Source organism: Beta vulgaris, chromosome 7, assembly GCF_026745355.1.
Source record: "Beta vulgaris subsp. vulgaris cultivar EL10 chromosome 7, EL10.2, whole genome shotgun sequence".
NCBI lineage: Eukaryota > Viridiplantae > Streptophyta > Magnoliopsida > Caryophyllales > Amaranthaceae > Beta > Beta vulgaris.
Genome location: NC_079208.1, coordinates 20,947,511 through 20,953,458, shown reverse-complemented (window position 1 = coordinate 20,953,458; position 5,948 = coordinate 20,947,511).

Genomic DNA, 5,948 nt, shown 5'->3' with positions numbered 1-5,948 from the left:
AAGCCTAAAGGAAGTCATAAAGTGCGTTAGAAACGTACTTATCAGCATGGCAACAATACTCGGTTCAGCAAGAATCGGCGGGAGATTTACCTTGACATCAAGGATAAAGCCTGGTTCCCAAACCGGAACCCATCAGAATGTCCTCTTCTCGAAGAGACAAAAGCCTATGGTGTGAGTACCACAAAGAATGTGGACATACCACTAAGGACTGCAGAGAGTTTAAAATGTCCTTAGACGGCCTAGCAGAGCAAGGAAAGCTTAATCGCTACCTAAAGCATACTAGCAAAGAGAAAGGCAAGCGAAAAGTGGGCCAGTCGAATAGCGGGGACACCGAAGGCTTCATCGGTGTCATCGCCGGTAGCTTTGCCTCCGGAGGCCTAACCGGTCGAGCCCGCAAATCCCACCTTCAGAGTCTCAAGCACCAAGTGCTTAACGTCCAAAACCCCCGACCCGATTGTCTTGTAATAACTTTCGACGAGTCAATTCGGACATTGCATATCCCCCACGATGATTTGTTGGTCATCGAGCTCAAGGTGGCCAACACAAGGGTAAAAAGGGTGTTAGTTGATAGCGGGTCATCCGCCGATATCATTACCCTCGAGTGCCTCCGAAAATTGAAATACAGCGAGCGGGACGTTATACCCCTCAATCGGCCACTCATAGGTTTCGGGGGAAACTTAGTGCACCCGATCGGCTCAATAAGATTACCCACTCGGATGGGTGAAAAAGGCAAGGGAAGAAGCCTACCGATTGACTTCTTGGTGGTCGACATCCCTCAACCTTACAACATAATAATGGGGAGATCCACCTTGAACAAAACCAAGGCTGCCATCTCTACCTACCAGCTCCTTATGCAGTTCGAGACTGATGATGGTAAAGTATGAAAAATATAGGGAGACCAGCAAGCAGCTAGGGCACTCCAAATAGCCTAAAAAATAATAGCGACGTCCAAAAGGACTCGTAAAAGAGAAAGCAGGGTTTTTGCGTCCAAAAGGACTCCTCTAAAATGAAAAAGTCTCCTTCTCGCACCAAAACCCTCGAAATTGACGAAAATCAAGAAACACCCATTAACGAGCAAAAATTAGAATCTCCAAGGAGTATGCGACGAAGGAAGTTAATAGGGGAAGATGATGAAGAAGAGTCTCCGGAACCAACTTAGGGGGAAGAAGAAATCACTCCTGTTCCTTCCAAAGCAACTGTTGCTTCTTCTTAAAGAAACGAGTTGAAAGAAGTGAATCACGGTATGTGCTAGGTTTTTGCGTAGATCTAGAATGGGCAAATAGTGTAAAATTTCATGAATGAACAGACATTCTAAAGGAACAGAGTATGAAATTTTGTTTTTGAATTTGCGTTTAACAATGCACTTGTTCCTTTAGCAATGGATGAATTCTGTGCGAATTTTACCAATACTAATGGTCTTTGCACAACTGAAGTTAGGGGGAAGAAAATTAAGTTTAATCAAGAAACATGGGGAAGAGTTTGGGAAGTTCCTTGCCAAGGAACATATTTGTATTTCAAAAGGAAAGGAATTGTTTCTTTCCCTAATTTTCCTCAGGATAAAATTGGTGAATTATTTGGAGGAACCACTGGTCAGAACAAAATAAACCATAACCTACTCTCTCTTCTTCACAAAGTCCTATTCAACTTAGTATGGAGAGCACTCATTCCTCGCACTAAAAAGAGGAATGAAGTGGGTCTCTTAGACATGTGCTACATGTTCTGTTTAGACCACCACATACAAATCAACTTCCCTTCTCTCTTTATCCAACATCTTACCCACTGTGTCGAGAATCACTGTGTTATTGGTTATGGAGCCTTGATTACATCTCTCCTTCATCATTTTAAAGTGAGACTTACTGGATGGCCTACTTTAGGAGTTAAGCAGGGAAACATCTTGAATGAGAAAACTCTTAATGGATTGGATCTTTCTGTCCAAGAGGGAGTTCTCACTCAAGGGAGAACAGCTCCCAGTTCCTCTAGCAAGAGGAAACTGCCTAAGGTAGTTATTGAGGAACTGGCTGATGTTATTCTGGAGGAACCAATTCCTACACCGGAGGAACCTAAACCAAAAAGGCGCAAACACATTGCAAAAAAGCCTACCCCTCCTGTTTCTAAGAGAGTGAGGCAGAGCACTAGATTGAAAATCGCTCATTCTGCCTCTGATCCTTCCAACAAGGACTCACCTTTAATCCTTTATGATGCGGAGGAACAGGAAAACCCCACTCTCAAGGAACCCACTCCACCAACATCTCCAAAGCTTCCAGTTCCTATCACCAAACTCACCTCTATCTCTCCCTCATCCTTTTCTGTTCCTTCCAGTTTTGAACAGATTAAGGATGAGTTGACTAGACCTAACCCCTTTGCCTCCACATCTACATCTCTTCCACCAACACCACCATTTCTCCCTCCCATCTATAACACCTCCACATCTGATTCCATTCCCGGAACTGATGGTCCTTCAACACACCCTACTTCAGTTCATCCACCAAAACCTCCTAGTGCCTCTGGTTCCAAAGGTGAAGAACAAGCTTCTCCAGATGACTGTGGTTGGGTAAATGATGTCTGTCTTCCTGCACAACATATGATTAAATTCTATAATCACCTACACCGGACATTAGACGCTAAAACTGACAAAATGCTGGGTCTTATGAAAATTCTAAGTGATACGGTGATTGAGCAACAAAAGAAGATGGAATCAATGGCCTTAGCCTTGGAGAATTTGAAGGAGAGAGTTGGTGTCAATCATGGTGAAGTGATGAAGAAACTGGAGGATGTGGTTGAAGAAGAAGTTGTTGTGCAACACAATTCCCCTTCCCTTTCTTAGTTCTTAGTTCCTGTTTCTCTTACAAGTAACAAGACTGTTGCTTAGTTTCTTTTCTTTTTCTTTCTTTGTTTTTTGTTTTGGAACAAGTGCTATATAACAATGACTTTTGCTATTATGTCTGTGTTTGTAATTATTTATGCATAATTTCTTCCTTGTAATGGCTAGTATTCTGTGATTGATGTTTGAGCAAGTTTATCCTTTGCAATTCTAACTTGACCAAAAATTGGTGCTTGCTTTTGGTCTTAAGGTCTTACAACCAATTTATAACTTCACACAAAGTCTATTGTTTTTGAGGATGACAAAGGGGGAAAAAGATTTAAGGAACAAACGGTAAATAAAATAAGTTAAGGTAAATGAAAAATAAAAAAAAATCATAAAATGAGGTAAATGAAAAATCAAAAAATAAGTTAAGGTAACTGAAAAATCAAAAATCAAAATTTTGTTTTATTTTTTCATTTTCTGCATTATTGTTTTATCGTCTTCATTCACTTATATTATTTGTTATTTCCTTAGTTTGTACCTTTGTTGTCATCATCAAAAAGGGGGAAACTGTTGAACCCTAGTTTTGATGATGACAAAGAAATAAAGATGCAAACTAAGTAGTGAACTAATGAGTTATTTAAGTGTATGATTTTTAAGGTATCAGTGAAAGGAACTAGGAGAATACGAAGTCAAGGAAGAAGTCAAGAGAGGATTTCAAAGACTAAGTAAAGATGTTTCTAGAAGTTGATACTGGAGCAGCATTGGATCAAGAAGAATAAAAGCAAGGCGTCTGATTTTCTAGTTCCATTGTAAAAGGAACAAGTAAGGATGGTAAGGAACATTGGTAGTCTTATTTGAGAATGAGAGTTTGTTCCTTTCTAAGGAACAAACTAAATGGCACTAAACGAATCTATTAAAGGAACTTGATATATAAAAGGAACTTGACTTAGGCGTGAAGTAGTATAACGGTACAATTATGAAGTTGAGTAAGTCATGCCTAATTAATAGGAAACCAGTTTTTATCTAAGTGAAATCAGTTTTAATAGAAAATCTTTTAAGGAAAAGATTTCGTTTTTCGAAAAAGATAAGAAAATATTTATCCGGTTTTTAAGAAGATTTTATTTAAAAGATAATATTTTCTTAAAGATTAAAATTCAGTTTTAATATTAAATCTGTTTTTGAGTTAACTGATTTTCGGATAAAGGTCAAGAAACTCCTAATCTTTAGGAGTAGTGGCTAAAATATATCCACGTCCAAAAAGAGATCATGGGATCATGGGACATGATAAGGAACGTGTTCCTTAAGGGAAGGAACATCATGGGATAATGGATTTAACATGAACTCGATTTTAACTCCCACGTTCTATGTGTTTGTCACTATAAATATTGAAGTCTAAATAATTTCCAAAGTGTGTCTGACTAAGTAATTAAGTGAGTTTAAATAATTAAGTGTCATTGCCTTCATTCTCTCATAATAGCCATTTGTTCTTTGCTTTCTTACTCTAATTCCACTAAGCTTATTTCGATCAATTGTATTTTAGTTTTTGGGGTAAGGGACTTTGAGTGAAGTTCTGAAAGAGAGAAGCTTTGAGTAAAGCTAGTAAGAGTGAGAAAACATCGAGTGAAGTTGAGAGGAACTACTGTTAAGGGAACAGTGGCTCAGGAACTTGAGTTTAGGAACTCAAGGTGTGGCTCGAGAATAGAATTAGGTTGTAACAAAGTTGTTTGGCCTAATTAGTGAAAGAGTTGAGGTTAAAATCCCTAGTGGTCGAGGTTGTTTCTTCTTGTTGGGCCCAAGAAGTTTTTCCTCGTAAAAATCCCTTGTGTTCCTCTAGCTTGTTTATTCGTTTAAGTTTAAATTTCAGCAAAAAGTTACGTTTATTTCTACACATACAATTCACCCCGCTCTTGTAGTGTTCCTAGGGAAATAACACACTTAATGCTCTGCTCCAATATCGCGTCCTTCGCTGTGTCTTCAAGTCATAATTACTTCGTCATCAAGTAAGATGGCATTATGTAATCGAGTCATCACGTCGTTGCGTAAGCGTCATCCTGTCAAAAAATTCAGCCATAACAGTTTAACCCCAATTGTTGAATCGGGGTATCACAAAACCCATGAGACAATTGTTAAGAAAAATCAATAAATCAAATGAAATTCTGTCTAAGTCATAAGATATCAAAAATCACAAGAAAAATCTCGCTTTTGTCAAATATAGAAAAAATTCCCAAGGAGACATAAGGAAGGAAAGGAGATCCGTTTAAGCTGTTATTTTTGGTAGTTCAAGGGTCTCAAAATACAAAAGGTAGTTGTCTTTTTAAATAGCCGTTTTAATTATAACCGTTGGCACGATTGTCATGATTACACTTTGTTGGCAGAAATAACTTGGGCGGTTTAAAGTTCCCAACTTTTACTCCAACTTCATCAAATCTTCCTCTCTCTTTAAGTAAGGCAATTTACTTAACTTCCATTATTCTCTCCGCCGGAAAATCGATCGCTGACACCAGGTAATTTCACACTTTTTCGCTCGTTTTTCCCTTTGATTTATTCTACTTTCTCTTCTTCTACTGTTCTCATGGCACCTAGCATTAGGACTTTTGTAAAGAACCAAGAAAAATCGAAAGGGAAAGAGAAAGCTGTAGAACTAAGGGTAGAAAATGAGGATGAACTGTCAACGATGTCAGAGGAGGATCTTTTAAGGTTTTTAGACTTAGGGAATTTGCCCGAAACTACTGTCATTAGGAACGATGAGTCTGACGAACCACCAGAGTCGTGTCCCCAAAAATGGGTGGTGCTCTACGAATACCCTTTCAAAATAGGTCTTAGACTTCCCTTCACCCCCTTGGCAAGGAATCTGATGCAAATTTACGAAATCAGTCCTGGGCAAATTATGCCCCAAGTCTGGAGCATTCTGAGTGTCATCGACAGGGTGACGACGTCGTGGGAGAAGGCTTCACCCTCCACGACTTACTGTTACACTATGAGATTAGGGTCAAAGCAAAAAATAGGATAGCCCTACATGTAAAGGCGAGGTTAGAGCCTCTGGTCGGGGGAGTACAGTCGAATGACAGAGGTTGGTAAAACAGGTTTGTGTTTGTGAAGAGGTTGTCGCTAAGGGAAGCTGGGACGTATGTGGTTGGCCGCT